Here is a 9819-nt window from a genome sequence, read left to right as displayed (position 1 = left end):
AATCCGACGAAACTCACAAAATCCGACAACCATTCAACCACGAGTCTAACCATACCAATTTTACCAAAATACGACATCAACTCGACCCTCAAATCTTCAAATTAAACTAAGAGGGTTTTCAAGATTTTACCAACTAAAATAATCAATTAAATGTTAAAAACAACAATGGATTCGAGTAATCTAACCAAAATTGAGTTAAGAACACTTACCTCGATGTTTTCCTTGAAAATCTATCGAAAAATCGCCTCACCCGAGCTCCCTTGGTCTGAAAATGGAAGAGTAAGACAAGTTTGGACTTTATTCTGCTGCCCAGGGATTTGTTCTTCGCGTTCGCGAAGAACAAAATTTCAAAACATTATTTTCCAAACTCTTCTCGGACAGCCTCTAGTAAAATATCCATAACTTTTGCTACATATGTCTAAATAACTATTATAATATGTTTCTGGAAACTAGATTCAAATAGCTACAACGTTTGTTTTTGAATCATCTCAAAATTCATTGTAGATTGAGAGATATGAGCCTCCGAAGTAAGACCTGCGCAACAGAATTTCTTCTTCTTCGCGAACGCGAGGCTCTCTTTGCGAATGCGAAGAACAAAATCCCAAAAGCCAAATCCTTCTTCACGAACGCGAGAGGACTCTCGCGGACGCGAAGAACAACACCAGATACCAGCTTCAGCTATTGCAAAACAACCTGAAATCATCCGAAACCACACCGAAACACACCCGAGGCCACTGGGACCTCAACCAAACATGCCAACATATACCATAACATCATTGAAACTTGTTCCAACCTTCGGAACGCTCAAAACAACATCACAACACCAAATTCGCATCGGATTCAAGCATAAGAATTTCAAAATCTTCTAAATCACTTTTGATCAAAAACCCAATCAAACCACGTCCGAATGACATGAAATTTTGCACACACATCCCAAATGACACAAAGGAACTACTGCAACTCTCGGAATTCCATTCCGACCCCTATATCAAAATCTCATCTATCAACCGGAAAACGCCAAAATATCAACTTCGCCAATTCAAGCCTAAATCTACTACGAACCTCCAAAACTCCTTCCAATCATGCTCCTAAGTCATAAATCACCTCCCGGAGTTAAATGAACCATCGTAACTCACATCCGAGCCCTCTAACACATAAGTCAACATCCGGTTGACTTTTCCAACTTAAGCTTCCTTAAAAGAGACTAAGTATCTCAAACCTTACCAAAATCATTTCGGAATGACTTCAAATTTTGCACATAAGTCACATTCAATATTATGGACCTACTCCAACTTCCTGAATCAGAATCCGACCCCGATATCAAAAAGTCAACTCTTGGTCAAACTTCTCACAAACCTTCAAATTTCTAACTTTCGCCAAAATGCGTCAAATTGTCCTACGGACTTCCAAATCCAAATCCGAACATGCTCCTAAGTCCAAATTTACCATATGAAGCTATTGGAGTTATCAAAATTCTATTCTGGAGTCGTTTGTTCCAAAGTCAAACTCCGATTCAACTCTTTTCATTTAAGCTTCCAAAATGAGAGTTATTCTTTCATTTAAATTCTGAATCTTCTAAAAAAGCAAGCTCGACCATACATACGGGTCTTAATGCATATTACGAAGCTTCTCGAGGTCTTAAGCCGTTGAACGAGATGCTAATTCTTAAAATGACAGATCGGGTCGTTACATTCTCCACCTCTTAAACAAACGTTCATCCTCGAACGCACTAAGAATCATTCTAGGGTTCCCAAATTGATGATTTTACTTTTACACATATACTCTCGGTTGACCTCACGTTACCGTGTTCGACAAAAGTCGGACAACATCATCTCAGTTGAAATTATTTCCTTTATCCATATTTGTAAACTTCAAGACCAATTTTTTTTTACTCTCCAAACATTTTCAAAATGGTCAAATTTTTCACATCAACACATGGTATTAGTCTCGACTGGCTATAACAACTCATGCCTACGCACCCATCAGATATGGGGTATTATATTCTCCCCCACTTAGGGTCATTCGTCCCCAAATACACAACTTAACTTATCTCTTCCTTCGCATATCTCAATGTCCCAAATTTTCTCTAACTCCCAAATTTTTTAGAAATTTCGGCAGAGTCTCCCCTGCAACTGGGACTATCCACCTGTCAGAGTAACACCCAAACAACTCCTAACAACACATCCACAACCCAATAATGCACCACAATGTATATATCAATAATACTAATCTCCGCATTACAAGCACTGCATTATCAAAATGATATCTTGACATGAAACACGTCATATGTATGACCATAACCACATCTTGGGTCTTAGTAGTTGTTCATTATAGATTACAACATCGCCAATTAACCTCATGTTAACAAAATCTCGTTTCAAACCTCCAGTTTACTAACAACGAGGCATGAAGATCTCTTAATTACTTACCTGAATTAACGAGTAACAATGCACTCACCTCGTAGTCTAAAACTCAATAATTACAATACAAATCTGGAAAATTATGCACAAAGATATTCATACAAGAATTTTCAAATAAGTTTAATAGGCATGACTCCCAATAAGTACTATAGTACAAATTTTAATTTTACAAAGGGGGCATGTAAAAACATTTTTTTCACCACAAGGACCTCATCCTTATATAACATCCACCGCAGCTTGTAGCCCGATTTAAATATTTCTCATTATATTAAAATGCGAGGATCTCGTCCTCAGTTTTGAATCACAAGTATTATGCATCTCGTGCCAAACGAAATATTTCATTTTCTTCTTCAAAAAAAAATTCCGTTTAACAAAATCCCAATATATAATGATAGACATAGCTATCTCCGTCGATTCTCCCAACATGAATATTCACATAAGCATATTTCAGAATTACGAAGCTCACTCATAAGTGGGGTACAATAGGAGGACTTGCCTCGATACTCAGAACCGAATCAAGTTAACAAAATTGTTACTTTATAATAATTTGAGATCGTACTTGTAACAACACCATCTGGTGTTGCGAACTCAACCATACCATAGAAAATATATCAGTGGCTCGGTCCCACCTCTAAGAGTCTCACCTCCACATCTAACATCCTGACCCCTACCTCTGGTTGGTCATGTGAGGGGAGTAGTAACTGTAATGGGGCACGTAGCCTAAGTGCTTTTACAAAATATGTTTCTCCCAAGTCTAGGATAATTTTCCCATGATGTGCCTAGTACTACCACATTCATAACAATCCCTTTGAGGGTTCGGCTACTCATACTAAGTCTATGCTAGATAACTTGAATAACCATTATACGAACCTCAAGGCGGTGGTGCATTAAAAGAACTTTCTGGAGCACCCCGAGTAATCAGATATATTGACTGGGCTGGCCAGTTGCTCGAGCCCCTGTCATAATGATTTGTAGTTGTAGAGTAGAATATGCTGAATCCTTTAAAACCTCGAGACCTCTTGGTCTTCTTATCTCCCTCTTTTCCTCATCCAGATCACATTCTAACATTTTGGCAATTTCTACTACTAGCCGAAATGAAGCATCAACCCGTAGCTTCCCAGGTTTTAATAAATTTCAAGATCATAACTGAGTCCTTTAATGAGTCTGTGGACTCGCTCTCTAGCTTAGGAACCAAAGTAGGAGTATGACGGCTAACTTATTGAACCTGATGACATATTCTGACACCGTCATGGTGACCTGACACAACCGTTCAGACCCCATATACCACATATTACACAGAATTTTGGGAGACAAACTCCTTCAAAAACATTTATGAGGACGGAGCTGAGTAGGTGGTGTTGCATTGGCTAGTCTGCCCTTTTCATAGGCTTGCCACAAACACCGACAGCTAATTTCTTCTTTTGCTATGTTGTCTTAACACTGTTGAGCTAACCTATTTATTCATATACTCTCTGATTCTCCTTTGGGGTAGCTCTTTCTCCTAATTATGCACAATAATCACAAAAGTATACCTACATCAAGATAAATCTTGGCACGAACTACATAGTCCAGAAGATCGTCAACCACTGTACTTCCTCTGAAGTACCCCAAAATCTGCAACCTTGACTTCCACACTAAGCAGACCTTCAATAAATTTAAGGTTGTTTTTCTAACTCCTTTGATACTAAAGTATTGGATAATTAAAGAGGCAGACATACCGCAAGTCCCAACCTTATCCCCTGCATGTCTCAGGGCTTAATTGTGTGTAAATTATTGGGGAGCCTTTCAGTATTATATATATATATACACATTTCAGGTCAAAACTAATATAACACATGACCATTCGATCTATTCATTGATAGTGGAAATTCCCATTTTGTGCGTAGGCATGGGTCACAACGTCCGATAATCCACAATGTTGACCTTTTAACTCATATAAATCAACCAGATGTCAAGGTCCGTTGCACTCCTACAAGATTCACTGGGTGATCTTCTCAATACGACCGCATCTTTGGACGGAACTACAACGAGTCTAGTAAATACCTAATCTTTCCACCACCTCTTGGCAGAACCCGTCATCTGAAACACAGTAAAATCAACCCCTATTTCTTTCAACTATTCCCATATTCTGCAATACTTCATGGCAGCAGTTCAGAAAATCCTGTGGGTCCTCAGAAGGTGTACCACTAAATGGACTTGAAATAGCTAGGTAATCTTATCCAATCTCAGCAAATCCTCAAAAGACAAGGCGTCATATCATCGGCATGTGCCGCAATAACTAGTTGAGTTGCCCCAACTGGATGAGATTAAGTTGAATCCTTCATAAGCTCATGCAACACAACCTATCTAATTCCTCAAACCATTTGTAAATCTCACATTTACCCTCGTAACAGTCAATCTAACTCTCATACGCGATCCAGACTCAAACTATAACACATGTAATTCACTGGTAAAAGAGGACTGCCAACCAATAACAAAAGGATTGCACAAACTTTAGAACATACCACAGAAGATAATCCACTTGCTTAGCCTCAAATTGGTATCTCTCTATACTCTTTCATAATCATAACTATTACACAATCACTTAACCCCCCTCTGAGTTTGAACTCATAACACAACATGAAGATTTACTCCGCTCCACAACTAAACTACACGAGAGGTCCTTCAATACACCCATAGTTCGAGGCCATATGCCAACTCAAGATAGAAGTCAAACATCCAATAATCCTTGCTACATCATCAGCAAACTCTTCCCGTCACATTCGAACAATTTGAACACATCTCACAACCAAATCATACTCACCCCCTAGTCATCCAGTCACAAATCCCACCAATAAGGACACAAACGGACATATAAGTCCCAAATGCACGTGCTCACACAATCGAAATCTCAGTACTCAAGCCACAGACAAAACTTGGCCTCAAGTCCTCCAGACTGGCCCAACATCACACATAGAAATCATATCTCGCACCTCATCCAGGGAATCGCAAGTTGTCGATGCACAACAGAAACTGAGCGCCCATGTGTGCATACGAACACATGGAAGGAATTCAAAGAGTTATATCTCAAGATAAATCAAGGACGCACGATAAGAATTCAAGAATGTGAAATTTTTCCTAAAGGTTCTACAGCCTCCCGAAGATAAGTACAGACGTCTTCGTACCGATCCACAAGACTCTACTAAACTTGCTCAAGACTCGTGAGACCTATGTAACCAAGTGCTCTATACCAACTTGTCACGACCCCTAACCCCGAACCCGATCGTGATGGCGCCTCTCGTGAAGACAAAGCCAGCCAGTCTAACCCTATTCATCTTTTAAAGTAGTTAATTAACACAAATATAGTCTAAACATGGTTTAACAATACTAAATAGCGGAAAATATAGATAAAAATGTGGAAATCTAGCCCGACACAGCCCTAACCGGGGTGTCACAAGTCATGAGCATATATGAGTCATAATACAGGTCTGCTAAATCCAATTATTAGTACCATGTCCGTAAGGAATATAAAAGACGAGATAATAGAGACACGGGGCTGCGGACGGCAATAGCTACCTCGTAATCCTTGAAAGCCGCCTGAAACTAGAGGAATCAGCACTCAGGAGCGAAACCAGCAACGCCTGAATCTGCACACATGGTGCAGGAAGTTATGTGAGTACTCCGACCTAGTGAGTAATAAATATAAATAATGACTGAAGATAAGAAATCACGTAAAAACACAAGGCATTCCATACTAAAGCAGTAAAATCACTTTAAATAGTAAAACAGTGAAAAGTCAAGTAATAATCCCTTTTTCCAACAAGTAAACCAAGTAGTTTACAAGTGAGTAACAAATGGAAATTCGCCCATCGGGCATAGGTATCAACCAAGTCTCCCCTCGGGCAATATCTCAAAACAGTACCAGCCCCTCCGGGCTCAATATCATAATTGTGCCAACCCCTCGGGCTCAATATCAGAACAGTAACAAGCCATGGGGCTCAATATCAGAATAGTAACAGCCTCTCGGGCTCAATATTAGAACACAATGGGTATCCGCACTCACTAGGGGTGTACAGACTCCGGGAGGGGCCCCTTATGGCCCAAGCGCAATATCAAGCCATCTCGTGGCATCAAATCTTGGCCCTCGGCCCCATATCAATCAAACCATCTCGTGGCGTATATATGTATCTTAGGCCCTCGACCTCATAAACAATATTAACAAGCCACCTCGTGGCATACATATCTCAGGCCCTCGGCCTCAATCAGTATTAATGTTTCCTCACAACTAGGCCCTTGGCCTTACTAAGTCAAAAATACTCACAAGCCCCTCGGGCATTAGTAAAAATGGTTGAGTGGTAAAACAGTGGAAAATAACATGACTGAGTTCAATTAATAAGTCAAAGCGGTGAGGAAATAGTAATAAAAATCCTCGAAGGGTTCAAATAGTTGGCACGAAGCCCAAATATGGCAATCAACCCAAATCATAATGATAACAAATAAGTTTCAGTCAAATACGCGGTAAAATCATCAATTGGGACAGACCAATCACACTCCCCAATAGTAGACGACTCCACGCTCATCATCAAGCGTGTGCCTCACCTCAATATAGCACTACGATGTGAAACACAGTAAAATTAACCCCTATTTCTTTCAACTCTTTCCATATTCTGCAATACTTCATGGCAGCGATTCAGAAACTCCTGTGGGTCCTCAGAAGGTGTTCCACTAAAATGGACTTGAAATAGCTAGGTAATCTTATCCAATCTCAGCAAATCCTCAAAAGACAAGGCGTCATGTCATCGGCCTGTGCCGCAATAACTATTTGAGCTGCCCCAACTGGATGAGATTAAGCTGAATCCTTCATAAGCTCATGCAACACAACCTATCTAATTCCTCAAACCATTTGTAACACATTTACCCTCATAACAGTCAATCTAACTCTCATACGTGATCCAGACTCAAACTGTAGCACATGTAATTCACTGGTAAAAGAGGACTGCCAACCAACAACAAAAGGATCACACAAACTTTAGAACATCCCGCAGAAGATAATCTACTTGCTTAGCCTCAAATTGGAATCTCTCTATACTCTTTCATAATCATAACTATTACACAATCACTTAACCCCCCTTTGAGTTTGAACTCATAACACAACATGAATATTTACTCCGCTCCACAACTAAACTACAAGAGAGGACCTTCAATACACCCATAGCTCGAGACCATATGCCAACTCAAGATAGAAGTCAAACATCCAATAATCATTGCTACATGAATATTAACATAAAGATATGTTTTTGACAATGAGAAAAACATAATTCATCATTTATGGCAAACATCATTTTCTGATTTAACTAGAACAGAGAACAATACTTGGGAAAGATTTCTTGCAAAATGCTTTGCGCTATGTCAAACACCGCTTTCTGATTTGGTATGATATTTTGGAAGAAATCATTGTGGGATTGCATATAGGTGTTCGTAACACGCAGCGGAAGACAATAACAATCCTAGGCAGATCTTTTATGTTTAAAATTTATTTACATGTCAATAGATCAGATCTAAGACGTACCTAGTGAAGAGAGTCTCGTTTCAAATTTCTTCGATAGTGCGAAGACTCTATGCGTATCCACACCGAGACTGATCCTTGCTATCAACTCTTTGATCAATGAAACCCGCGAACAAATTGAACAAAATATTGTGTTGAAATTTTTCACAAAAATCTCAACTCAATGTTAGAAAAATAAGAAACACTTTTCTTGCAATTGTATTTTCTCTCTTGGCTTTGTATTGCACTCTCACTTTCACAAAGTGGGTTTTCTTCTCAAGAATAAATTGTCCAGCAAATTTTCTCCATCACTCTTTATATAGTGTCACACCTCCTTTTTGCGCGCCCCCGCCCCGAAGGGTTAGATGCGCGGGTGGAGTTTTTCCAATTTAAGTGACAATATTCGAAATGGGATTATTTATTTCAGAGTCGCCACTTGGGAAAGGTTTGGCTTTTGGTGTCCCAAGTCACCGGTTTATCTTGAATCCCAAATCGAGGAAATTTTCGACTTTTCCGAATGAAGTCTGCGAACCAGAAATTCTAAGTAAGGAATTCTGTTGACCCGAGGGAAGGTGTTAGGCACCCTCGAATCCCGTGGTTCTAGCACGGTCGCTTAAATTGTTATAATGGCTAAATATCTGATTTAAATACATATTATGACTTACGTGCTTTTATTAAGTTTAAACCGCTTTATTATTATTACTTATTTTTTATAGAATTGCAACGTCGTGAAAATGCATCTCGAACCACGTCACAATCAATGCACCCGTGATCGTCGACACATTTGGACTTCGTTGAGATTTGGATTTGGGTCACATCAATGTGCACCCGAATTTAAGAATGTGATTTAATTAAGCCGCGCCAACAGAGTCTAACGCGTTATTATCTTTGTAGAAGGCCATGAAATTTATTAAATGGCCTATCTTGAATTCTAAATAATTATCATGGTTATTTATTGAGGGCCCCACAATTTTGCATCTTTATTTGGCGAGGCTCATCTCTATTTTAGAAAAGGATATCCTAAAATGGCTACATTTCTAATGCATTTGTCTTTAAAACTAGAAGAAAAGGTGCATGCTAATTCAATTATAGGCTTTTGCCTAATCCGGATTTTTGTCAGTTTCTGATTAACTACTTATAAAGTAAAAACGCCATGCCTTGCGAGGACGTTTCAGTCGAACAAAAGACTACATATGAGATTGATGAAATGCAATACCTAATCCGAACATTTCTTGAGTTGAACTAAACTGAACTTATTCGGACTAGATTAAAGGATAACTGGCAAAGTAAAATACTTTAGTTTGGCAAGGAATCATGTACGAGCTAAACGAAATACAACACTTAATCCGAACACTTCTCGAGTTGAACTTAACTAAACTTATGTGGACTAGTCTTAACTAAACAAAAAAAAACTAAATGAGACAAGAACAGTGTTGTATAAAGTCGAAATATACATGCCCCTACTGACAAACAACTACAGAGTTAAAATACAACAGGGTAAACTTAGTCAAATATCAGTATACTCTTTTGAACTATTGAGACATAAGCTAAATCAATTTCCACAAGGCCTGTTAATATACTATGAATATTACAGCAAATGCTTGAACTTCTTCAACCTTTTTCATTTCATGCTTTCAAACTGTTTCAATTACATCAATATGAGACTTGAAATGTGTACCTGAAAATGCTGAAAGTGCAAAGGAGAAGAAGAAGAAGATGGGAATCAGCAGCAGCAAAAGGCAGAATTAACAGTAGCAGCAGGACAAAAATGCAGCAACAATAGTGAGCAAGAGAGCAGCAACAATGCAGCAGAACACTAACAATAATCTCGATTGAAATTTAGAAGAAAGAACACTGCCTAACGTATTGACAATA

The sequence above is a fragment of the Nicotiana sylvestris genome, chromosome 9 (assembly GCF_000393655.2).
Source record: "Nicotiana sylvestris chromosome 9, ASM39365v2, whole genome shotgun sequence".
In the NCBI taxonomy this organism is placed as follows: Eukaryota; Viridiplantae; Streptophyta; class Magnoliopsida; order Solanales; family Solanaceae; genus Nicotiana; species Nicotiana sylvestris.
Note: the sequence above shows the minus strand (reverse complement) of the source record.